The sequence below is a fragment of the Lissotriton vulgaris genome, chromosome 1_2 (genome assembly GCF_964263255.1).
Source record: "Lissotriton vulgaris chromosome 1_2, aLisVul1.2, whole genome shotgun sequence".
NCBI lineage: Eukaryota > Metazoa > Chordata > Amphibia > Caudata > Salamandridae > Lissotriton > Lissotriton vulgaris.
Window position 1 is genome coordinate 258,957,133 of NC_141686.1, and position 27,748 is coordinate 258,984,880.

Below are 27,748 nucleotides of genomic sequence, written 5' to 3' on the forward strand. Positions count from 1 at the left end.
TTTCACAAAAGTGAAATTAGCTTCCAGCAAGCAGTGAGAGAGGTGATGATTTTGAGATCAAGCCCCTGCAAAGCATTATGGGACGAGATTAGCAGTGGGAAGTGAATATTATAGTATCCAAATAATTCTACTAAGAGCTGCAGTTCACCTCGTCGTCCCCAGTTGTCCCCGCTGAATATTATACATCAAACTGCAGTTCACCTGGTGGTCCCTAGATGTCCCTGATGAGGCAAATGCAATAGCATTTAAAATATTACACATCAAGCTGCAGTTCACCTCGTCGTCCCTAGATATCCCTGATGAGGCAAATGCAATAGCATTTAAAATATTATACATCAAGCTGCAGTTCACCTCGCCGTCCCTAGATGTCCCTGATGAGGGAAATGCAATAGCATTTAAAATATTAAACATCAAGCTGCAGTTCACCGCGTCGTCCCAATATTTCCCTGATGAGTAAAATTCAAAAACATTGAAACCCTTTCATGAATGCTAAAAATTATGCTAATCTTATCCCATAATGGTTTGCATGGCCTTTTAGTTGTATTTGTGCCCATAACTGTGCTTGGGGTGGTTCTAAGAGAATGGGACCTCCACTGAATTACTATTTAAAGGGAGCAGGAATGTATAGAACCTGGGAAGAAAAAACAACACTCGTGAAGGATTGCCCCCAGCGATTGTCACGCCCCCAGTACACACCCACAGCACAATGCAGACACGCCCACAAGGGACTACTTTGCTGGCATGGTTCTTTTACCTTTTAAATGTATATGGTGGGCGTCTGCATAGCCTATGTCCTTCTGCTGCAACTGCTCTTTCCAACGCTGTATTGGGTGTTGTGATTGGTGCTGTGGTTCCTGAGATTACCCGCCTCAAAGGTTTGGGCTCTCTCTTTATTATATTAGTATAGATGTATTTTATACGTTTTAGGCAACTTATGACTTAGAAACCATATCATGCTTTTATAGTACTACTTTGTAATACTTTTCGTATTATATGCCCTGTACTTTATAACCAGTATTGCGATTTTAGCAGTACATTTCTTATGCTTGAGAAAGAATACTTTTTATTGAAAACGCCCGTCTCTCTATTTTCTCAGCACCTCTGGTGAAACGAAGCATGCACAATTGACTGAGTAAAATAGTTATCTATTGTTTCCACGACTCTAGAGATACGTTTCTTATCCTGGGGAAACAAAGTTGTCATGTTTATGCGGTTGTCAGAAATGAATCCCTTTTTGTTTATTCGAGAAAGTTTCTAGTGACCTCTGAGCTAGCTGGCACTCACAATTAAGTTTAATATATACGATAGAGACCTAGTCGACCTCAGTCCTTCGTCTACACTATAGTATATGTTATTCCAATGTGAAGACCCTATTGGGAATACAGGAACTACACTACAACAGTTAGCGATCTTATTCATGGTGTTTTGTTAGGGAATGCCTACTTTGCATCTCATTAGCGATGCAAGGTGAGGCATGGGGAAAACGACTGCTAACATGCGCTAATGCATGTTAGCGCCGCCTTGTTAATAGGGCGATATTATTATCTCTGCTTATTTGGCTTTTAAATCCAAAAAAGCGGAGATATGGCCCTTGATAATATGCCCCGTTGTCTTTACATCCCACGCCATCTGTAGTTGGTATTTGTAGTCAGTAGTTCAAAGGAACCCTTTAAGTGATTCTATCAAGGAGTTTACAAACAACTCAATTAGGCACATAACACCTGTAAAAATAGATGCTTCATTCTTCTTGGTTGTTAAATTCGAGTTCTGCAGATTATCTGCATTTAAGTGAGCAGCCGCCAATGCAGAGTGCAGTGGAGACGTGAAGGTGGCCAAGTGCACATGGCTTGAGTGCCAGGAGCCCGGAGTCAGTCGCCCTAGTGAGGTGAGTTGAGGAACCTTGAGGATGTTCCGTGTCAGATGATGAATCTAGGTGTTGTGGCTGCTGGCAGTAATGGATGATCGTGTCCACTCGCCCCGGAGATTCATGCCGTGAGCAGCCGCGTGAATCAAACCCGACAGGAAGAGATGAGGGCTGTTGAAGAGGGAGTCGGAGGAGTGGGGACATGACCAGCAGTCGATGCTTCTGCCTCAGTCAACGGTCTGTGGTGCTTCTTGGGTCCAGCACCCACGCGTCCCAGGCATTTCCATCGGCTTATGCTGCTGCACTCCAGTCCTCACTCGTGCTCACTGTGTGTGCTCCTCTCATGCTCACTGCGTATGCTGCTCACTCGTGATCATGCATGTGCTCCCCGCTTATGCTCACTGTGTATGCTCCTCACACATGCTCACTGCATATGCTGCAGGCCTTACTCGTGCTCATTGTGTGTGCTCCTCTCGTGCTCGATGCGTATGCTGCTCACTAGTGCTCACTACGTGTGCTCCTCGTGCTCACTGTGTATGCTGCTCACTCATGCTCACTGCTTGTGGTGCTCACTCACGCTGTCTGCTTGTGCTCCTCACTCACGCTCACTGCATATGCTGCTCATTGCTTGTGCTCATCACCAGGGCACAAGTCCTAAAAAAAGCAGTGGGGGGACGTTGACGGCACGACAGGAAGTGACGTCACGAAAGGTGGCTTGCACTCAGTTGCAGTTTAAGGTTATCGAGCTCCCATTAAAATAAGTGGGGGGAAGCAGTCCACCCACGTGGTGTCCTGACTCAAGCCCTGCTCCTCACTCACGTTCACTGCGTGTGCTCCTCATTCACGCTCACTGCGTGTGCTCCTCACTCGGGTCACTGTGTGTGCTCCTCACTCAAGCAAACTGTGTATGCTGCTCACTCGCACTCACTCCGTATGCTGCTCACTTGTGCTCACTGCGAATGCTCCTCACTCGTGCTCACTGAGAATGCTCCTCACCCGTGCTCACTGCGAATGCTCCTCACTCGTGCTCATAATGTATGCTCCTCACTCGTGCTCACTGCGCATAAGTTCACCTAGGAAACCAAGTTGGCATATTTGCATCCTCGATAAACAACTTTGCATGTGAATCATCTCTAAACAAGCTTTTTTTGAGGTGTGAACTATTTTAATCCATAATATGTGATCACATAAGAAGCACATTTTCAATTGTCCATCTCCTCATGTCCAATTAAAGCATTTGCTATCTTGTAGAAGAAAGCGTGCTGCGTTCTAATTTATTGCAGCTGGTGCATCGAAAGTTTAGATTGGAATTGTATGTTTCGGTGAACCTCGTGCGGGCCTTCTTCACACTGTTTTGACCCTCTTCACTTCTGTTTGTGAACCCTGGATTCACATGCTGGTCTGGCCGCATCCTTCTGTGCGCACACACTGCTCATGCTGGGGTCACTCAAGGTGGTGTAATTCCTTCACTTTGCATCACTGAGGGGCCAGGGGGCTTAGGTGTGCTCCATCCTTCAAAGTAAAAACCCTAGTTGTGTTGAAGGTTTGTAGAAGTTGAAAAACAAGCGCGGCGAACGTGCTACTTAGAAATAGATGGAGGCTGGGGTCAAACTAAAGCAAAAAGCGCAGCGAACGCGCTAATTTGAAACAGATGGCACCCCTGCTCGTAACCGCGGACATAGGCTGTTGGCGGAATTTGTTTGTGGGAAAGGTGGGACATGCACCCGCCTTTGCCCAATTACGTGCTGTCTTTTTTAGAAAGACGCAAGCAAAGACCAATAGAAAAAAGACTGAAAAAAAACCACACACACGAGCGTCCAGAAAGTCCAGAGCGATTCCAAGAAGTAATTTTCCTAGTGAAGCGCATGCGCGCTGCGTTAGGCTTGAACTAAAAAGACAATAGTGAACAATATAATTTTGACGAGTGTTAAAAATCTCCAAAACATTATATTCTTTGATATATTAGTGTGACTCCATAATTTTTTTTAAGTCAACAAATTATAGTATTGCAGTAAACCCCAAGAGATCTTGAACACATGATTTAATGCAATACTTTTATTTCATAAGAGTAAAAGAGAAGTTCTGGGTGTGGAGGTGTTTATGTTAATTGTTAATGTTAATGTAAACTGCTAACAAGTAAGATGGCGTTGGAACAGGAGTGCTCTATGAGCTCCTGAGGGTCGGGATCACTTTCCAGTGAAAATCTAGGTGTTACCCTGCCAACCAACCCGCAACATTACCCCCTGCCATACCTTTGTCTTCAGGGTCCGGCGAGACATTGCAGACAAGCCTGCCAGCGAAGCAGCCAAAGAAGAAGTGAGGAGGAGGGGGTGAAGCTCCCATAATGGCAGCGGTCGGGGAAGCAGCAACTCCACATCTTCGCTGAGTAGGAGCCTTGAGAGACCCCACAGGGTCCAGTGTCAGCCTGTAGTGAGGTTACAGCGTACGGGCCGATGAGAGGAGGGATGCGCGACCGGACGACCTTCCGGAGAGACTGGGCCACAGCGGTGAGGCCATCTCTGCCCGAAAAACAATGGTGAGAGGGGTGGCAAGTGGTGATGCCAGTGACCCCACTGAGAACCGGGGGTCCCGGATGCAGCCTCCCCAAGCATTTCGGGCAATCTTGAGATGGTATAGACAGGCGATGGGTGCCAGCCTCGGGCTGCCTGACCTCAAAATGGCGGCTGTCACCGACATTCACCAGGATCTCCAGGCGGCACTGAGTGGAGGGCCTCCATAGGGCAAACATACACCGGTGGCCATAGAACAGCAGCTAAAGCAGAGTACTTGTCCTGGGGATCTTCACGCTAAAGTTAACTGCTGTGCAGCGCCTGATTTAGAGATAGTCCAGTGGAGTCAAAGGAGGGAACCCAGTACCTAGGTTACTCAGTGCTAAGGTGGCTGTCGAGCTGCAGGTGGACATAGAAGCTCCTAGGGCCGGGATCATTAACCTTTAAATATCCCACAATACCCTGCAATCCACCAACTTTTGTAACCAGCAGCGCTACTACAAAGGAGCATAAAACGCTCTCTCACAAGCAATTCTTAGTTCTCTTCGGATGCAGCAGGAGTTCCCTCGATGACCAACTGGTCCCCCCAATGACTATGAATCCTTGCCTGTGATGACTGTTTCGGCATGGGAGTACCCTACACCGCTTCGTTCTGGATTCCCAGTTTTTGTGTCCAACTCTGGGCAGCTCTGCCACATTTCCATGGTAGTTTCTGATGCTTGCATGCCCTGCTTGCTACCATCCACCTCGCCCGCAATACTCTTGCATAATACTCTGGCGGGCTGTGTTAGATTTCAAATTCTCCATCCCTGTAATGCACTTGTTTAATGCTATATTAGGTTAGCAGTGTGTGGCCCACTCAGTTATCCCCGTAATGTGCAGGCCTCAGTTAGCAAGTGTGACTCCATTTTGTATTTCGTAATCCCCATTAGGCTGTTTAACTGGGCCCGGGTTCAGGCTTTATTATGGATGCTGCTTGCCTGAGCAGAACACTGTATTTTGCTGTTATGTTCATTCATGTCCAAGGTTACTACTCGGCTTGCTAATGAATACGTTATTCTAACCTCACATACCAATCTGAGCGTGTGCTTCCACGTTTAGGTGGGAGGGAGATGGGAGGGGAATTGTGGAAGTTAATAGGTGCTAAACACGGTGCCTGCAGCATATTACAAGAAAATAGATTAAAAGCAGTTTAGGAAGAATCACTGGAGCCGGGTCAGAGGGGGGTTGTTAGAACCCAGAGTCTCTAGTTGGCAACGGTATGCACCTTTGTCAAATAGGGACCCTTCATCTACATCAGGGCAAGGGAGTTACACGCTGAAGATAACCCCTGCTCCCCCCTTGGTAGCTTGGGACGAGCGGACAGGCTTATCTCAGAGGCAGTGTGTTAAGCATTTGTGAACACATACAGTAATATAGATGAACCACTACAGACGGACACCACACAGGGATGTATCAAAAATAAGCACGCTTCATATATATCACAAGACTTTTCTTTATTTTCTTTTATATATTTTTATTGAATTTTCAACATACAAACAATCGGCAGTTGTTTTGCATCAATATTCATAGGCACATTTCCTTACTTTTTACATTATTCTCTGACTGAACCATCTGTTCGTACACATGCCCGAAACACTTATCAACTTTACATATATGCACTTCCAGCCCATGATATATGTCCTTAATATGCAGGGTTGACTTGGTGGTTCATTCAATTCCAACACTTGTGCCATCATCTCAAACATTGCTGACATCTGCTCAACTAACTAATAACCCCTCCCCTATGGCCCTCCCCCACCCACTCCACTGGGGTGTCTTTTGTTGTTACAAATTATCAGAGCAAACAAACAATAGTGCATAATATTTCAATGGGATGCTCCTCTTTTCTGCATCTGTACTGGTTAGCCTGGCCCAGGTCAATCCTAGTTCCGCATCAGGTCTCCCTGAAAGTGCTAAGAGCCCCACTATAGCCCCTCGACTTAGGATATTTCTGTTGGTGTATCCGTTGAGTCTCCATCTGACCCCGATTCAGTTAGCATCAACAGCACACCTATAGCCTCCTATGCTTTTGCGGCCTCCAGTGCCTTATTGGCTCTCTTAGCCTGTTGGAACCACACCGTACTCTCACTGGCTGCCTCTTTGATTAACTCTGCCTTTCAGCGCTCAGTGTTGGGCCCCTGCCTGGATTTCCAATGCATCGTCAACTCCCTTTTGGCAAATAACAACCCCAAGTCTAGGAACTTACTCGTGATATTCGTCCTGGCCGTATGGGGAAACCAGTGCAAGATGCACACACCCATATCTGGCTCTATCTGCTTGTCCGTTACCTCACATAGGACATCTACCACTTCCTCCTAATATGTCCCCAATTACGGACAACTCCATACCATATGAATAAATTCCACCTCCTCTGAATTACAACGAGGACGCCTGGCCGTGTTCACTTTAAAATATTTATTTATCCGCGCCGGGGTTAAATACGCCCTATGTAGAACGTAAAAGTGGATAAGCTGGAACCTGGCATTGCGTGTGTGAGAAAGTGCCATCTTTCTTGCATGGTATGCTCCCACTTTTTGGTGAATTGCTGATGTGCTTTGACTGAGTGTGCCCTGGGCTCCTGCCAATAAGGTGCCCAGGGCCTGTGTTCCTTCCCTAAAAACTGTATTGAAGCTGAAAACCAATTGGCATCTCTGGCCACATGTCAGCCCCTGGTAAATGGTAACCTAGGTACCCAGGGCCTTGTGACCAGAGAAGACCCCTAAGGGCCGTAGCACTTAGTGTGCCATCCTTAGGGGCTCTGCACTCTGACACCCACACCCTGCCTTGGCAGACTGAGTGTCCTGGTGCTGACGTAAACAAAGAGTCAACATGGCACACATCTCTGTGTGTCATGCCCACAAACCCACTGCCCTGGCATCCATCAGTCACCCCTCTAGCTGGGTGCCCTAGGCCAGTGGTGTGTGCACAGGTGCATGAGCCCTGTGCCCCTACAGTACCCAGGGCCATTCCTGGGCACTGTAAGTGCAGTGATGCCATTAACAGTATATGGTGCCGGGAGGTTGTCATTACGAACTCCACAGCACCATAATGGCTACACTGAAGACTGACAAGTTTGATATCAGACTTCTCAGCACATTAAACCCACACTGATGTAAGTGTGGGGTCTAATGTAAAATGCACTACCGAGGGCATCTTAGAGATACCCCCTGAAACCTAACCTACAATCCAGGTCTGGTCTGAGAGTCTGCTTTCGCTGCCACACAGCAGACATGTTGCTGGACCCCTGGGTGGAGAGCCCCCACTCTCCTGGGCCTGCAACAATGCACATCCTGGGCGAGGTGCTAGGCCTCCTCTCCCAGGATAGGCAGGGGAAAGCTACAAAAGCATACCGCTTTTGTGAGCTTCTCCAGACCACTTGCTGTACTCAGCAACTGGCCCCCACCCGTTCTGACCCCCACTCTGGCGGGAAGACTGGCGGGAAAACCTACGCTAGGAAAGGGGGTGTGCCAGACTGTGCCAACACCACCCCTCAGGTGGGAGAGGCAAGGTGAAGCACAACTCCTGGCTGCGGCCATCTTGAAGATGGGGATCCCTGCCCAATTAGAGATAGGCTCCTGCCCCCCTCTCACAGGAGAAGACCAAGAAGAAGAAGACCTGCTGTGCAGCTGCTAACAAGAGGACAACACCAAATGACTTGGCCCCAGCACTACAGGCCTGTTTATCCTTGCTAAATCCCGGCGTCTCCTACTACTTTTGGGATTCACAGAAGTTAAGATTTTGTCTTAAGTCTGTCTAAAGTCTGTCTTAAGTCTGACTTAAGTTTGTCTTAAGACAAACTTAAGACAAAATCCTAACTTCTGTGAATACCAAAAGTAGTAAGTTCATTCTGTGAATGCCAAAAGTAGTAAGTGCATTCTGTGAATACCAAAATAGTAGTAAGTTTAGGACTGAGTCTTAAATTCATTCTGTGAATCGGGCCCCCTGAGCCCAGCTCCCACAGCCGCTTGGCCTGCTAGCCAGCAGCCACCAAGCGAAGGCCCCCTGCCTCTTGTTGGATAACATTGGGACTAACTGCGGGCCTGATTCACAGAATGAACTTAAGACTCAATCCTAAACTTACTACTATTTTGGTATTCACAGAATGCACTCACTATTTTTGGCATTCACATAATGAACTTACTAGTTTTGGTATTAACAGAAGTTAGGATTTTGTCTTAATTTTGTCTTCAGACAAACTTAAGACAGACTTAAGACAGACTTAAGACAAAATCCTAACTTCCGTGAATACCAAAAGTAGTAAGTTCATTCTGTGAATGCTCAAAGTAGTAAGTGCATTCTGTAAATACAAAAATAGTAGTAAGTTTAGGATTGAGTCTTAAGTTCATTCTGTGAATCGGGCCCAGCCTCTGCACCCGGTGCCGCTGAGGGTGTACCAACTGTACCTACCTGACCCTGGGAGACCCCTGAGTCTATACCCAGAACCTTAACACTGCCAGTCGAGTACTTACCTAAAAGCTGATAACTCACTTTTCTTCCATAGGCTAACATTGACTGGTTTCACTCAGAAATTCTTCAAAGTGTGGAATTTTGGAACTTTAAAATATTCACCTAAAATCAACCAAACAACGAATTCCGATTTACTCACCTGTGATCAGGAGAGACCTCAGTGCTGCACCTTCTAGCCCAGCAGAAACCCTGAAAAGTAATGTTAACCGTACTAACCAGTAACCTGAATTTTCTTCCATAGGAAACCATTGACTGTTTTTCTGTGAAATTTCTTCTGTGTCGATTTTTGCAAACTAAAAATATTCTTCAAAAATCGTACCAACTACCAAAACGTAATTACTTACCTGTCTTAGGTAGAGGTCCCAGTGCTGAACTTAGGAGTCCAGTACTTGCTTACAAAAGTAACGTGAACATACTTTACCTGCAAAATGAATTTTCTTCCATAGGAAACCATTGACTGTTTTTCTGTGAAATTTCATCAAAGTGTCGATTTTTGACAACTACAAATGTTCTTTAAAAATGGGACCAACTACCAAAATGTAATTACTTACCTGTTTTAGATAAAGGACTCAGTGCTGAGCCTAGGAGTGCAGTACTGGATTACAAAAGTTGCAAGAACCCACTTTACCTGCAACTTGAATTTCCTTCCATAGGATAACATGGGTAATTTCAGCTGAAAAAGTTTTTGTGTCAACTTTTAAAATATAATTATATTCTTTAAAAATCACTACTGTAACCAAAACGCTTTTACTTAACTGTTTACAGCTCATGTCCCGGGACTGAATCTAGGATCCAGTTCTGTGGTTAGAAAAGTAATCCATAAAGTAATCAATTGCATGTATCTAGAAAAACCCATTGAGCTCAATGTTAAATTGTGTTTGAAATTGTGTTGCCTATTGCAACCACCGTAGCTATTGTACTTACAAAAGTCTATTGCCTATTTGCAAAGTAATTACCTAAAGTCACTCATATTGAGAAAAGTATATTTTGATACCTGTTGGTACTAAAATAAAACAACTAACTGGCAGATGCATCATTGTCCTCTTTTGCGAGTCCTTAATAGCGAATTTTAAGGAATCGCTATTAAAGACTCGCAAAACGGGATGCATGTAGGAATCGCAATGTTATTAGCGATTCCTACATATTCCTTATTAGCGATTCGGTAATAGCTAATCGCTAATAAGGAATGGCTTTCCCATTCATTCCTATGGGCCTAAAGGCCCATAGGAATGAGTGGGAAAGCCATTCCTTATTAGCGATTAGCTATTACCGAATCGCTAATGTTCCGCTGTTTCAAGGGTACCAGGGTGTCCAAAGGACACCCTGTTGCACCCCTGAAATGCACCTGTGCACAAATGTTACACACACACATGCCCTAAGGGCATGTGTGTGCGCAACATGTAACTTTCAAAAATGCACTAAAGTGCATTTTTCAAAGTTTTAGCAAATTACCACGAAGTTCCACTTCATGGTAATTTGCTCTCCCTATTAGCGAATTCGCTATTTTTTTGGGTTTCATGCATTGCATTTAAGGAATCTCATTTTGGGATTCCTTAAATGCAAGAGCAATTTAAGGAATCGCTATTTATAGATTCCTTAAATTGCGATTTCTGCATTTGGGATGATGCATCCCAAATGCAAAAATACCCGGAGCAAACGGACAGATTCTGAGAATCTGTCCGTTTGCTCCCGGTATTTTCTTTGATGCATCTGCCAGTATATCTTTTGATATAACACAATTGGCCTAGAGTTCAGCTCTTGAGTGTGTGAGACCGTTTGCGGACTGAGTGTGTACAACAAATGCTTTACACTGTCCTCTGATACTGCCTTACTGCTCGACCAAGCTACCACTTTAGAGAGTAAGGTTATATCTAACTTTAACCTCTGCCAAACCTCTGGAGACTGGGGACTCTATACACACTGGGCCTCATTTATGAGGTTTTGCCGTAGCGAAGCGCAGCAGGCCTTCCTGCTGCGCTTCCCTACGGCAAAAGAAAAGGGCAGGAATGCGCCGTGTCTTATAGATATTCCTGTCATTTTCCCCTGCGCCGGCGCACAATGGGCTGCCTGAGCCAGCCAGGCACCTTTGCACAATGGTGCAAGGGTGCCTGCCTTGTGGGAATGATTATTTTTGTACAGGAAAGGAAACCTCTCTGTACAAAAATAATCACAAGAGATCCTCTTTCTATGTGTGCTGCAGAATGCAGCACACATAGAAAAAGGAAAAACGAGGAGAAATAAAGATATTTCTCCCCGTTGCGCCTCCCTTAGGCCTCCCCTGCGAAGGCGTAAGCTTTTGGCACTGCCTTAAATTTAGGATTTCTCGTAAATCTGGGACAGTGTCAAAAGGCCATGCATGTTGCTGGGAACGCCCCCAGCAGCACCCATTGAACGCCCCTTTAACGCAGAACAGTGCTATTTATCAGGAAGCATTAAGCCAAAAAAGTGGCTTAGTGCTACCTGATAAATATCACGCAGGCTTGTGCGCCATGGAACGTCACATAAAGTGACGTTCCGATGGTGCAAGGGGCCTCATAAATGAGGCCCACTCAGTGCTTAATTTGTGCCGGTGCTTTCCAGTGCTTAGCACCGGCACTCTCTTATCAGGGCCGAGTCTACACTCTGCACCCATCTGCTGCACTTGTTGGAGACATAATGCATATTGCATTGATGTGTTTAATTAAGTTTTCCTCAGGGCAGCCACAGAGTGTTGTTCTCATGACCATCTCCAGTCCAGAGTGAAAAATCATTAATACCCAGATGTAGGTAAAATAGATTTACCGATTCTTAATTACCGAAAATTACCGAATTTTACCGATTCGGTAATTAAGAATCAGTAAATCTGAGGGGTGGATATGTAGGTATTTCAGATGTGCTGGAATACCGAATCGGAACCATTCGGTATTTACAGATTTGGTAAATACCGAATCGGTAAATACCGATTTTCACAAGGGTGCAGGGGGTGTCACTTTGACACCCTCTGGCACCCCCAAAACAGGCTCGGGTGCCATGTGGCAGGCATACATGCCCTAAGGGCAGGTCTGCCTGTCACATGGCATAGGTGTGCATGCACACATGTGCATGCAGACCGGAATCGGTATTTTACCATCAAATTGGATTTGATGGTAAAATACCGATTCGGTAAGGCCTGTGGGACTCAGAAGAGTCCCACCTACATTTCAAAATTACCGAATCGGTAAAAATACTGATTCGGTATTTTACCGATTCGGTAAATTTACCGAATCGGTAAAATAGGGCCCCTACATCTCAAATTGCCATTTACCGGTCGGTAACGGCCGAATCGGCCGTTACCGGTCGGTAAATGGCCACCTACATCTGGCCCTAAATGTTTATTGAGGGCGGCCTTCAGTTGAGTGTTGCCGCCGGTGCCTGGTGGGCGGGCTGCAGGACACTGATTCATCGTGATGGATTTTGGTTCTTCCAGCCCCGGGGTCAGGGGCTGTGTGGCAGCAGGCAGCGCGCGCAGATTCTTTTCAATTTGCCACGTCTCAGCATACCCGCATGCCCGCACCCCACTGTGAGTCATACGTTCAACAGTTATTAGCAGCAGCACCAGGCCCGCCGAACAGAACCACTCATGTATAGTGGGGGCACCTGCTGAATGCATCACTGGAAACGCACATTGCCCGGGGCTGGATAGCAGCTGATATCATAATTATTGTGTCACCCAGGCAGCTGCCTGCTTGCCTTCACCTGATTTAATCACAGGCATATTGCAACTGTTTCCCCCAGCAGCTTTCCCAGCACTCGGCTCTCAGCTGACAGGGATCCTGACCCCGCCGCCTGCGCCAGAGCACACCGATGGGCTTTGGTGGGGAGGTAAGATGAAACTTTCTCTCCTACTGCGCTGCCTCTCTCGCGACTCAGGTGTGAGTGAAAGCCAAGAGCAGAAAAGGGAAAAAAGACGACAGGACACAGTTATGATCCCCGCCGCCCCACCCCACCATCTATTTAATGCAGCTGGCGGACTGAGTATAAGAGGCTGACGGTAATGTGTGAGTGCAGCAGAGAGCTTACCTTTGACCTCTAGCCTGGCTGACCCCTGCCCACACACTAGAAGGCCTGAATCAGGGTGCTCTAGTAACAGGTATGTCCTTTCTTATTCTGAACAGTGTACATATGATCAAGAGGCGTGGAGAACAGTGATGCAGCAGGTGCAGTAGCACCGGGGCGAAGAGGCCCCGAGAGGCGAGAACCCGTTGAATTCCAACATTGCTGTATTTTACTACCTAACCTCTGGTTAAACAGTGGTGAGAGGAGAGGGTTGTATTTAGAGTCTCCAACTATAAGAAGCGTGGCTAGGACCCTAGGGTACTTGGGCTGCAGCACATTTGTTTCATAACTCTTCTTGTACGCAAGTTTGCAGTCCCAGCGCGAGAACTCAGCGCGCACCGTGTTTAGGTCTCGGCTAAAACGCGCGAAGCGCGTTCTCGCCGAGAACTATTGTTAGCAAGTGTGCTTCCCAGGAGCCACTTTCAAGGAGGCGATTTCAAACTGTCATGCGCACGCGTACGAGCGCAGCGGCCTGGCGCTGTCTCCTGGGAAGCACACACGCATGCGCATACACACACACACAAGCGCCCACGCACATACATACAGAGACACCCACCCCCCCTCCGCAGACATACACACACGAGTGCACCCCCCCTCTCTCCCGCCGTCGCACACATGCATACACACACAACGAGGGAACCGAGCCCCCCAGCCCTTTGTAACTTACCAGATCAATTCTGAGGGACTCCGCCCTCCTTCTGGCGTCGCGAGACGCTTTCACTCCACCTTCTCTTCCGGTTACGTACGCAGCCCCGCCCCCGTCACAGGCGACTTTGCCTGACTTCCCGTCCTACCTGCGCTCACTGAGTTCGGGATCTCCTGCCTCGCCTTCTTGTCCCTTCTAGCGTGCGGCTTCACGTCATCTCTCTGTGGACCTTTTATGTTGGAATCGGCCCTTTAATACCTGCACTGTCCCGGCAGCCGGTGGCTCTGTCCACCTCGTCTGCGTCTTCCCTCGAGTCCACCAAACATTTGTGTACTTGACCCCCATGATCCCTCGTCGTCCTTGGAGAGCTTCTCTTTACCTCACCCCGAGCTTTTAACTTCAGGCACTCATGGTCTTTAACACAACAGCACTTTGCATGCTGATATTTCTGGGCCTCTACTTGCAACAATAACATAGAAACTCCAAGTCCCAGAATGCAAGCTGCTGTTGGGTAAAATGCCAGCACTGACTGAAGTCGTGACACCTATGAAAGATCACGCCAGCTGTGCTTCACACCCGACTCAAGGCGGTTTGAAGTTGTGCTTAATTTGTGAGGTGCCCAAAGCTCTTCTCAGCTGTTCGTAGCCAACTCAATTAAACGTCAGCGCGCCGAATGCCAACACCTCTGAACCATTACCCGCCGATATTCTGCCTTTGTTATGCCTCTGTTTTAGCCCACTTAATCTGTCTTGAATCCATTACCTACCACTCGCGTACCCTTCATCTAACTATTGCAGGTTGCAGCATTCTCACGTTGTGGCAGTTTGTCCGCCTTTCAGATCCGCCCCTGCGTATGTTCGTATCAAATGGAGAAAATAAGCACTCCGGCTGAAATTAAGCACAGGTTAGATGACTGCGTGCCAGTCAGTGTGCTTCTCTGCAGTGCACCAGAAGCAGCACTGCAGCTTTGTATTCAATGTAACAATGCATAGAGACAGCCCCAGTTTTTCAGCGCTATAATTTTTACTTATTTGTTGTACAGATAGAGACAGTACAGCATCTCTTTCACTCTCTGCATTTATTTTTAAATACCGAAAATGGTTCTTCTTTTGAATGCTTCTAAATGTGGTAAATCATGGCTAGCCGGTGATTCACTATACAGGCTGACCGATCGGAAAGTTAAAGGAGAAAGTTTCCTAATGAAGTTTAAATAGGTTCAGGTGTGACTCTACTTAAGCTGTTCTATAATGCTCATGTTTCTTTGATGAGCATGTTGTATTGTATACGACTTTATATAGTGCTAAAAACTGTTAGGCATTGACAAATAAAGGTACATTTATTGGCTAAATAAATGTGGACACAAAAAAAATGCCATTTGCAATGCCAATAGCTCTAACTTTAACAAAGCCGAGACCATTGCATTGTAAAGTAGTGAGTGCAGAGTAGTGAGTGCAGAGTAGTGAGTGCAGAGTAGTGAGTGCAGAGTAGTGAGTGTGCAGACTGCAAAGTAGTGAGTGCAGAGTAGTGAGTGCAGAGTGCAAAGTAGTGAGTGCAGAGTAGTGGGTGCGGATTAGTGAGTGCAGAGTAGTGAGTGCAGAGTAGTGAGTGCAGAGTAGTGAGTGTGCAGACTGCAAAGTAGTGAGTGCAGAGTAGTGAGTGCAGAGTAGTGAGTGCAGCGTGCAAAGTAGTGAGTGCAGAGTAGTGAGTGCAGAGTGCAGAGTAGTGAGTGCAGAGTAGTGAGTGCAGAGTAGTGAGTGCAGAGTAGTGAGTGCAGAGTAGTGAGTGCAGAGTAGTGAGTGTGCAGAGTAGTGAGTGCAGAGTAGTGAGTGCAGAGTAGTGAGTGCAGAGTAGTGAGTGCAGAGTAGTGAGTGTGCAGACTGCAAAGTAGTGAGTGCAGAGTAGTGAGTTCAGAGTGCAGAGTAGTGAGTGCAGAGTAGTGAGTGCAGAGTAGTGAGTGTGCAGACTGCAAAGTAGTGAGTGCAGAGTAGTGAGTGCAGAGTAGTGAGTGTGCAGAGTAGTGAGTGCAGAGTAGTGAGTGCAGAGTAGTGAGTGTGCAGACTGCAAAGTAGTGAGTGCAGAGTAGTGAGTGCAGAGTGCAAAGTAGTGAGTGCAGAGTAGTGAGTGCAGAGAAGTGAGTGCAGAGTAGTGAGTGCAGAGTAGTGAGTGTGCAGACTGCAAAGTAGTGAGTGCAAAGTAGTGAGTGCAGAGAAGTGAGTGCAGAGTAGTGAGTGCAGAGTAGTGAGTGCAGAGTGCAGAGTAGTGAGTGCAGAGTGCAGAGTAGTGAGTGCAGAGTAGTGAGTGCAGAGTAGTGAGTGCAGAGTGCAAAGTAGTGAGTGCAGAGTGCAGAGTAGTGAGTGCAGAGTAGTGAGTGCAGAGTAGAGAGTGCAGAGTAGTGAGTGTGCAGAGTAGTGAGTGCAGAGTAGTGAGTGCAGAGTAGTGAGTGCAGAGTAGTGAGTGCAGAGTAGTGAGTGTGCGGAGTAGTGAGTGCAGAGTAGTGAGTGCAGACTAGTGAGTGCAGAGTAGTGAGTGCAGAGTAGTGAGTGCAGAGTAGTGAGTGCAGAGTAGTGAGTGTGCAGAGTAGTGAGTGTGCAGAGTAGTGAGTGTGCAGAGTAGTGAGTGCAGAGTAGTGAGTGCAGAGTGCAGAGTAGTGAGTGCAGAGTAGTGAGTGCAGAGTAGTGAGTGCAGAGTAGTGAGTGCAGAGTAGTGAGTGCAGAGTAGTGAGTGTGCAGAGTAGTGAGTGCAGAGTAGTGAGTGCAGAGTAGTGAGTGCAGAGTAGTGAGTGCAGAGTAGTGAGTGCAGAGTAGAGAGTGTGCAGACTGCAAAGTAGTGAGTGCAGAGTAGTGAGTTCAGAGTGCAGAGTAGTGAGTGCAGAGTAGTGAGTGCAGAGTAGTGAGTGTGCAGACTGCAAAGTAGTGAGTGCAGAGTAGTGAGTGCAGAGTAGTGAGTGTGCAGAGTAGTGAGTGCAGAGTAGTGAGTGCAGAGTAGTGAGTGTGCAGACAGCAAAGTAGTGAGTGCAGAGTAGTGAGTGCAGAGTGCAAAGTAGTGAGTGCAGAGTAGTGAGTGCAGAGAAGTGAGTGCAGAGTAGTGAGTGCAGAGTAGTGAGTGTGCAGACTGCAAAGTAGTGAGTGCAAAGTAGTGAGTGCAGAGAAGTGAGTGCAGAGTAGTGAGTGCAGAGTAGTGAGTGCAGAGTGCAGAGTAGTGAGTGTAGAGTGCAGAGTAGTGAGTGCAGAGTAGTGAGTGCAGAGTAGTGAGTGCAGAGTGCAAAGTAGTGAGTGCAGAGTGCAGAGTAGTGAGTGCAGAGTAGTGAGTGCAGAGTAGAGAGTGCAGAGTAGTGAGTGTGCAGAGTAGTGAGTGCAGAGTAGTGAGTGCAGAGTAGTGAGTGCAGAGTAGTGAGTGCAGAGTAGTGAGTGTGCGGAGTAGTGAGTGCAGAGTAGTGAGTGCAGACTAGTGAGTGCAGAGTAGTGAGTGCAGAGTAGTGAGTGCAGAGTAGTGAGTGCAGAGTAGTGAGTGTGCAGAGTAGTGAGTGTGCAGAGTAGTGAGTGTGCAGAGTAGTGAGTGCAGAGTAGTGAGTGCAGAGTAGTGAGTGCAGAGTAGTGAGTGTGCAGACTGCAAAGTAGTGAGTGCAGAGTAGTGAGTGCAGAGTAGTGAGTGTGCAGAGTAGTGAGTGTGCAGAGTAGTGAGTGTGCAGAGTAGTGAGAGTGCAGAGTAGTGAGTGCAGAGTAGAGAGTGCAGAGAAGAGAGTGCAGAGTAGAGAGTGTGCAGACTATTGAGTGCAGACTATTGAGTGCAGAGTGCAAAGTAGTGAGTGCAGAGTGCAGAGTAGTGAGTGCAGAGTAGTGAGTGCAGAGTAGTGAGTGCAGAGTAGTGAGTGCAGAATGCAGAGTAGTGAGTCCAGAGTAGTGAGTGCAGAATGCAGAGTAGTGAGTGCAGAGTGAGTGTGCAGAGCAGTGAGTGCAGGTGCAGAGTGGTGTGTGCTGTTGAGTGCAGAGTGCTGTTATTTATGACTTAAGGAAAAAAAAGAAATGTCATGAGCAATGCCAATAGCTCTCCTTTTAATGATGTCGAGACCATTGCATTGTAAATGCTTGTTTTATTATGAGATCAGCGAGAAAAATTCAGATATACTCCCCGTTTACTTGCTTGAAATGAGCGTGTTTTAAAGATTCACAGAAAAAGTAGAAATAAGCCCCTGAACGTACTCGGCTCTAAGCACTTGGGATGTGTGAACGGGATTGAGCGCAAGACGCCCTGCTCAGACACAAACACGTGCACATGCAGTTATCATACTGTACATACACAGGGGTAGGTAGGGAATGTAACCTGGTTTTAGCATGGTTCTGCTGCTGGCCGATATGGGGTCAAGTGATTCGACCTTCATCCCACACAGCATGAAAGCCGAGGTGTGTAAACTCAGACCACAGTCAGCACCTTTACCGGTTGCCCACATCTGGGCAGAGATAAGCTGCCGTATGTGGAACAAACGCGAATGTCTATTACCGGCGCAGGAGTACTCTTCAAGCTCCTTGAACTTGTGTGTCCAATTCGACCTTTGGGCGGTGCCGCTGCACTATTGAGAATTACAAATTATCCCCAGTGGAAATTGTACAGGATACAATCAGCACCAAACAGAAGGTGGAATATTCCCAATGAGACTGACGGGTAACAATAGATAACTGGAAAGCGGCGATATTTTGCAGTGTACAACGTTTACAAGGTAAATACATTAGAGTTGTTGAGGGATAGTGTCAAAGGATCTGTGGACTGACAAAACTGACGAACTTACTTGCGCATTCATAAAACCCACCCATGCAGTCATAGATTCTTTGGTTCTACTTCTACGGCTACGTGGGTGGCAGCTAATGCAGTGTTCACCGTTTGGCCCTGTGACGCAGCATGGGTTGGGTTCCTTGGGCCCTAATGCAGACACTCAGAACAGGTCTAATGAGGCTAGTACGTACACTAACTGTATATTTATTGAAATGTTGTCAAAGTGTTCCATGCTCCCTGGGTGTCACTCCCTGAATTAGAGTGGTTAAATGACAACTGGCAGCATTCCCACGCTTGTGGGATATGTCCCCAAGGCACTGGTAAAACCTCTTATGTGAGGTATAATCCGTTCATGTTTGCAAACATCACCGAACGAATGCGAGTCATATCACTACCTCACCCAACACAAATTGTCCCCAGACGAAGGCCATGTAAGTGAGGGATAAAAAATAGATTTCCCATGCATAAGGAGTATCAGACCTATATTATGTTAGCATGATGCAGCTATATGTACCCTCTTTTGCTTGAAATATATATATATCCTTTTGCAGGAAGAAAAGTGTTTATTTGCTCCTTGTGTATCTACTGCTAACAGAGTAGGCCGAGAACCATACAGACGCCATTTTCAAACTTATGCTTGAACACGGGCTGTGATCACGTGTTAATCTCCGGCAGTTGTCAAAGCCCCAGTTCATTTGAGTTACTGGGAGCAGCTGAATGTAGGCTGTTCTCTCCACTGTCCTGAGACTCAAGGTCGCATCTGGCTTTGGGTGCGATAAGTGCATTCCTAGAGGCGCCGTTCCTACACTCCCGGGTACCAAGACGAAAGGGAGTCACCCCTCCTGACCTTCCCAGTAATAAATAGTTAAGCTTTGAACTAATCATGTGTGCCATATATGGTCCTTCCCTGAAGCTCGAGGGACAACTGGTGTTTTTCCTTTTATAGTGACTATATGTGTTGATCCGAAAAGTATATAACCTCATGTATGAATACGAGCCAACAGTCTTCTCGGCGCACCGGATGGGTGAAGGTTGGAGAGGCTCCTCTATAGAGTATTTTGTTTAATAAACAATTGAACTTTCGTTACTGCCAACTGACTGATAATTTGGTAATGGGATTGGGGCTATTGTCCTAATCCCATAGCCCTTTATGTTATTTTTATAGTCCTTCATAAGCCGAAATGCATTTGGGATTATCAAAATGCTTGTTGGGACATGTAGTGCTTGTGATGGAGCAAAGATTCACACGTAACGCGACTTGCTTGTACTGAGTCCTCTCGACATAACGTTAACATACTAATCAACATGTTTTGTGTACTAAGAATTGCATTACATGACACAGCTAGTATCCAAGGAAAGCTTTTCAATGTGCTTTTACTAATGATAATCCCTTGCAATAAAATGACTGCTGCCCTGCGGGATTTCCTACTGCGCATGCGTCTGTCATACTCACGTGGCATGACGTACCTTTCACTTGGGGGGAGAGCTTTGCACTTCTGCGCACTAGAATTAAAATGGCTGCTCTGCGTAACAGCATGCATGAAGCCTGCTCAGCTGCTTTTGCCAAGCTGTTCGTTCTGCCTAATATTAACGCAAAAATTAAAACTAAAGTAATGGGAATAGAGTAGAGATAAGTGGTATACAGTGCATTCCTTTATTCTGTGTTCTCAAACTGGTTCTTTTCTATTGTTACATGTAAATCATTTTGGGCCTGACGCCTATCGCTGAACTCCATATTGAAAGATACTGCGACTGCACAGAAGTAACACAAACCCTGAAGCATTGGCATTGAAACCCGGCCAAGTCATGACTTGCTAGAAGATGTTCCTGGGAAAGTCAACTTCTGACCCCTGTGAAGGAAGCTAGACTCAAATATGGACTACATTGTAATCATTATTGATACATTCACTGCCGGGTGGAATAAAGATGTCATGAGAAAAATAAATTGATGGGCGGGAACGTTAATTTTAATATCATCAGGAAAAGTTTCAATTTTGTATGATGTGATGACCTCTCCTTATTCCTTGTCCAATCCGTACTCTTGCAACATTGGGGGGTGGTACACTGACCTGGAAAATAGAATAACCAGGGTAGGCGTAGCTAGTTAATTTGTCTGACTTGTCCGAATAGCTGACCTGTCACTGACCCAACACACTCAATTGGTGACCAAGAACAGAGGGCTGCGGAACACTCTGTCAGAAGATTCGCTGACCCAATCCGGGTTCCGGGAAGCTGAAGTGCTGGCGAAGCACTTTGTTGGTGAAATCGATAACCCAATCAGGGTCCTGGCTATAAGCTGCAGAGAGGGAGTAGTGCAGGCGTTGCAACTGAACTGCGGGTGCCTGTCTTAATCTTTGGTGGTCCTGTCCTGATTCATATCTGCACCTGCAAGCCTACTGGCAACTGCAACTTTTGGGGTTTTCTGTCCTTTGTCCAGCCCGTGGCCAGGGTTGGTCTTCACACCATTCTAGGTAAATATACATTTGTGTGGGTTTGTCATTGTATTTGTTTTCCTTTCTCTTTACCCTTCCTACTGTTAAAGTTTTGATTACGTATGTTCCCTTTTCTTACCCTCCCTTTGTTAAATGCTCAAATCATTTTGATTGCATTACATGTTCCTTTTCTTTCCCACCCTATTACTAAATGTTTATGGACTGTTTAATACATCTTTTGCATAATTACATATTGATTCCAATTTTCATAATTAAAAGTCTTTTGGTGTTTAATCTTTGGATCATGACTATTTAAGAAATTTAGATAAAGAGTTTAAAACTTCCCGAGTCTGTGGTTATTATATGAGTGCAAATGTTATTTTTTCTCTATCTATCTTCAATCTAACACCCTGATCTAATAGGTTTACAGGTACCAGCGACAAGTATTGGTAAGTCAATGGTATAGAACCTAATAAGTAAAATAACTGGTAGTAGAGCGAAGATTAAGTTATGAGTTATTGATTATGGGCCCAGGTTAGTATGGTAAATTTATAGTCGGGTGCCTTCCGCGCTCTATCACTTGAACTACTCCCAGAAAATAACTGAGAAGAATTAAAAAGATAAAATAACATTTCAAAGAATGGTGCTTGTGAATTTGATTTACACATCTTTGGAATGAACGGATTATACCTCACGTAAGAGGTTTTACCAGTGCCTTGGGGATAGATCCCACAAGCGTGGGAATGCTGCCAGTTGACTTAGAACAGGTCTGCCTTTGAAGTGGTGAATAAAAAATGTAGAGGTGGACGAGCCACTCTAAGCTCGAGCCAAGGTCGAGCCTGATGCCTGGCTCTGTTTGAACTCGAGGTCCTGTTGGAACCTCGAGCCGAGCTTTTCCATGTGGCTTCCGCTTGCCCTCCTCTACCCAGGATGGTCCAACTGTGCAGCTGGAGAACCACATTGGAGTCTCGGAGTTCACCAACATCCTGTGATTCTGGGTAATCTTTGCCTATAAACGATGAATGCGACCTTGTGTAATGTAACTGGTGCTCATGTAAAGTGTGCCAAGTTCGCGCTATATAAAAGCTGTAGAAAGGTGAAAACAAAGCCTTAATATAGGAAAGACAAATGGATACCCATTTGCTGCCTGATTTGTACAAAGTAAAACCGGAAAACCTTGGTAAATTGCAGCTACCAGCTTAAATTGTGTGACCATAGGCAAATATTTTATTTTACCAAAACACTTTTTTTCTTCATAACCGTGCATGAAAGCACTTTCAAACGTTTTTCAGGATACCAGTTTTACAACAACCTATTGTGCTTGATTTAATAAAACTCTAATGCTGCTCTAAAATAATCTGGGTTATGTTATGTACAGGGTTTACATGTCATTTATCTTGTCTCTAGTTCACTAATGGTTTAGGTTTAGAAACTATCACTTTTAATAAGTACTTCTCAGTTCAGTTCTATAATCTGACTATTAATGGCAAAGCTTCCACATGGCAAAGAAAAACACTTTTTTGAATTTTGAAGAGACCTTATAATAGTTTATATAATGTTTGTTTTATGATTTACATAGCAAATGTTTTCCAGGGCTCAGTTCATGCGCAGGCTTTAAGATATGAGGCAGGCCAGTAGCTCGGCTCTGGCTCGGCTCTCCCTGTTAATTTTTGGCTCGCCTACCGATAATAAAATCAGTGGTTACTTTGTGCCAGGGCTCTTGTCAGGAGGCAGCTTGCACCAGCCACTTTCACCTGCTAGCGCCACCTAAAACAGAAGCAACTGCTAACCAAGGAAGTGGGCAGAGAATGTTGCTTAACTCCTCCCATGCTCATGACGAGCTGAGCTCGTCATAACGGCCGCAAAGCTCGCAAACGGGGCTATTTCCCCCGCTGTGCTGAACGTTCTGAGAAAACGGGTGTGGCCGTGACGAGTTCAGCTCAGGAATTCACAGATAAGGCACCTCTGCCCGAGCTAAAGTTAATAGTATTTTTTTTAGTATTCTCCAAATGTGTGCCTTGCAGGAAGATGACAGTGCATCTGCCCAAGACGTTCATAGTTCAAATCTTGATATGTATAGTAAATGAACACTTTGGATAGTGCCTTCAGAAGAGGACAGAATAAATGAAAAATCAAAGACAACAGTTATACCATACCTCTTCTTGGGTGAGGAGTGGGTGAATGGACGGTAGGAAATTGGCTGTATACCTAGAAAAAGTTGGTGCAGGGCTTTCAATGTCCTTTCTCACAAGCTCCTTTCAATTGCTGATGTGAACTCAGTAAGCACAGTTATCCTAACAGATTTGTTTTTTTCACACACTTCAAGAGTTACACTCTAGCTTTCCTAGTTTGATTGTGAAAGCCGTCCTTTGGCCAGTGATAATGGTTATCTTTTGTTTCATTTATTTATTTTATTTATTTATTTATACAACTTATATAGCGCGCAAATACCCTGAGGTGTCTCGGCGCTGCTCACTCTGATGCTCAGTAGGTGTTCTGATTTATTGTTGATTAAAAAGCCATGTTTTTAACTGTTTCCGAAAAGTCATTAAGGATGGACTGATTTTTATATATTGAGGGAGAGAGTTCCAGAGTCTAGATACGCTTTTTTTGTTTGCAGAATTAGAAGCAAGAGGGCTGCGGATGAACGTAAAGTTCTTTTGGGCATGTAGGTACATAACCTTTTTTAAAAAAAATCTGGGCCTGTATTATTCATAGCTTTATACGTAATACAGAGCGCCTTAAACTTGGTGCGACTCCTGATGTGCCGGTCAAAATTCTAGCAGCCGCATTCTGAATTAATTGCATTTTGTTAAGAACTTGTTCTTGGGCGTTTAGTAACAGACCATTGCAGTAATCAATTTTAGAGAGTACTAAGGTACACATAAGGGTTTTGCCTGCACTAGAAGGAAGAAAAGGTAGTAGTTTCTTAACCATCCTCAGAGTGTAAAAGGATGAGGAAACTACTGCATTAGCATGGCTCAAAAAAGATAGTTTATTGTCAAATAATACCCCCAAGTTCCTGACTTTGGTAACCGGTATTGGGGGGGCTCCTAGGTCCGATGGCCACCAAACTGGGGACCAAGACGGGGTCAGTTTTCCAAAGACCATGACCTCCGTCTTGTCAGAATTTAATTTTAAACAGTTGTGATCCATCCAGGAGCTGATAGCCATCATGCCTTCCTGAAAATTGGCCGCAACTGTTCCTGATGGCCAGTACCAACTGGGTGTCATCTGCATATGATGTCACCCCTATTCCATATGATTTAATGACCCTCGCCAAGTCCGACACAAAGATGTTAAATAGTGTCGGACTTAGCGAGGATCGCTGGGGGACACCACATGGTAAAATGAAAACAGGAGAGTAGAAACCACCCAGTTTGACAGACTGATTGCGGCCAGACAGAAAGGAAGTCAGAAGAGATTTGGCTTTACCCTGAATGCCGATGTGGGCTACACGGTCGATCAAGATGTTGTGATCGACCGTGTCGAAGGCCGCAGATAAGTCCAATAAAATCAGGACTGCTGCACCTCCTTGATCCAAAATCAGTCTGACTTCATCTGCTGTTTTAATCAGTGCTGTTTCTGTCCCTTTCCTAAACTCAAATTGGGTTTCATCAAGAAGATTATTTTGATCAATATAATCAGCCAGCTGACAATTCATAATTTTCTCAAATATTTTAGAGGGAAAGGGAAGAGATGCAATCGGCCGAGAACTTTTGGGTTCTAAGGGATCCAGATTTGATTTTTTCAGTAATGGTTTTATGATTGCTTTCTTCCAGATTGACGGGTAAGAGCCCGACAGGAACATGGAATTACAAATATTTGTAAGAGTTGGGGCTATCAGATTAGTGGTAGTCATAAGTTCAGCTATCTGCAATTGCGAGATTTGCTTAAATTCATTAAAAATTGTGGGAGGAGGGGGGTAACTCTTATTAGAGCCAGTAGGTTCGGTGCTCATCTTGGCCGCAAAGTTGGAAAAAATATCATTTACCTTGAATTTAAAAAAATCCACTAGGTCATTACAGAGATTTTGGGACGGTTCTGTAGTAATACTTACTGGTGGAATGGATAATTTTGTGACAACTTGATAGAGTTGCTTAGTAGAACTTTTAGCTGACTCTATTTGCTCAAGATAGAATTTTCGTTTTTCTATAATTAGAAGCTTTCTATAATTAGTCAAGGCTTTTTTATATAGATCTTTATCATTGTTATCATAGTCTCGGCGCCAGCGCCTTTCTAAATTTCTGCACCGTTGCCTCTCTAGCCTAATGGTTTCATGTGTGGACCTACAGTCCAAAATGATTTCATTACAAGACTGGAGGCTAAATTAAATCTGGTTCTTCATTACATTAAATTCTAGCAGCAACATTTCACAAGCATATTTAGACTAAGAAATTCATCAAAATATGAGAAGATCAATACCTCAGTAACGCTAACTTACTAGGGGGCCGATTCACAAAGGGCCTTCACCCTCGTGGCAGAGGCCCCGCAGTTGCGCCAACAGTGCTTGCACTCATGGTGGGGGCCTCTAAACTCATTGTGGGACTTCCGCAAGGAGTAACTGCAGAAGGGAGGTCCCGCCATGAGTGTGCCCCACTACCAAGACTGCCGGGAATGCGGAGGCCCTTTGTGAATCAGCCTTTTGGTGTTCAAAATCACATATCACAGAGGGTCCTACGGCATCACTGTCCTTGGATAAATAGTGGTGAATACGAGAGACAACTTCCTCTTCTTTGCTGCTCTTGCAGAAAATACATTTCTCTTTGTTATTCATCTTTTTATCTTCACCATTCTAATTTGCTCCTTGTAACAACATTTCATACCTTCAATATGCTTTACGGGGTTAGGGATATATACAAAATTGTGGGAGTGGCACGCCTGGACTTTGATAAAAATGGCATACCCCTGTATTGTCCTTTCCCCAAATCAGCACATATAGCACTGGAATTGTCCCTTTTGAATGCGTTAGTGATTTTAGCTCATTTATTCCAAAATTATGCATTAAATGCACGTTTGATTTCATCTTTTTCAAAATGTTCATAGGGCAGGGGAACCTATCAAAACCTTACTATGAGGAAGGCTCCCTTGCTGAAATTCAGATCGGGGTTAACATCTGACTTTTCGCAGTGCCAGTTGTGGATGGACCTAATAGAGTAAGTGGGTGGAGCCAGTGGAGGCAGTGGGTGGAGCCAGAGTAAAGTAGGTGTGGCCTTCAACAAACATTTGAGCACCTGTACTTCAAATTTTACAAATTAAGCACTGGGCCCACTGTACCTTACTTTGGTCCAGTATATATAGAGCCACTTTCTTACAGCTTGCTCTGCCACGCTCTCTCCACTATCTTAAACCATGTTGTTTCATGGATCTCTCTACCCAGGTCTGCCTCCCATTTTCTTTGCAACTGGTTCAATGGCTGTAACCCCTCAGGCACCATTCGTCTGCAAGAGCTGCAGTTCAACAGGTGTTTACTACATGTCCCTCACGAGTCAAATGCAAATGCTTGATGAAAGGGTTTCAATGGTTTTGCATTTGACTTGTGAGGGACATCTAGTAACGACTAGTGGAACTGCAGCTTGATGTAAGAATAATTTCAATGCTTTGCATTTGACTCCTGAGGGACAACTAGTAATGACTAGGAGAACTGCAGCTCTTTGTAGAATTATTTTGATATTGGATACTATAATATTCACTGCCCACAGCTAATCTCGTGCCATAATGCTTTGCAGGGCCTTTGGTTGGGATTGTATTTTGCTAATAACTGTGCTTGGGGTGGTCCTAAGAGTATGAGACCACCACTGAAGTTCAACAAAATGTGCTGTTTGTGTATGTTCTTTGTGTTCAAGGCATCTCCTTGGTTCTCCCCCTAGGTTAGAGGGGTCCCAAAATCATCAGCTCTCTAATTGCCTATTGTTTGCTTTGTATATGTTCACTTTTGTGTAATGGTTACATGCTTGTAAGCGTATTTAATTGCTACAAGTAGGGGTGCTGGACTGACTTATCAGGGAAACAGAGATGAATGTTGTACAGCTCTTTTGGGCTTCTGTTGTCACCATGGCTCACGGCCCAGCCCACATTAGTGCCAAGGGAATATGTAAGTTACTGAACCCATTATGGCAGAATGAAAACATCTCTAAGGTAGTCACACACCTAGTGCAATACTGTATTATTTGTCTGAAGTACAATTCCGGAAAGGAAACCTCACACCTGCTCGTAACTTTGCTCCGCCCTCTTTCCCTTTCGAGGTCCTCCAGGTGAATTTCATCTAAATGGAGCACGGCCTTCAGTAAGTGGGTCGAGGCCTACCCTCCAAAGAAAATACAGCTGTGGCGATGGCGAAGGCACTTTTAAAAGAGTTCTTCCCGCTCTATGGATTACCCCGCGTGATTTGGAGTGACAGCAGAAGTCACTTCAATTCAAAGGGGATTGAATTGGTGTGCAAAGGTTTGCAGATTAGGCAGAAGTTCCATGCAACGAACCACCCCCAGTCAGAAGGCCTGGTTGAGAAGTACAATTGTACTCTCAAACTAAAACTAGCAAAGATTCAAGAAAGTACAGGATTGCAATGGACAGATGTGCTCCCCTTAGCCTTGCTATCCACCAGAGCGACAGTACACTCTAGAACAGGGTTGTCACCATATGAAGTTGTCTTCAAAATTGGATGGTTTTATACGTCATACTTGCCGATAGGGGTGGAGCTTGCAGCGTCATCTACAGCAGTTGCTGTGTTTTCATCCCTGATACTGCCCCCACTGTATACTCTGCAATACAGAAATTTCACCGGCTCGCTTCATAGATACACGAGGATAATGGTTCGAGGTCTGTCACAGGGTGATTTTGGAATTTACTGACATCCTGGGGTTGGAAGATACTATTGGTTCTGATAGCCATTGCAGGTGTCATCTTTAAGTGTTGCCTCTGTATACTATAAACTACAGCCCGTCCC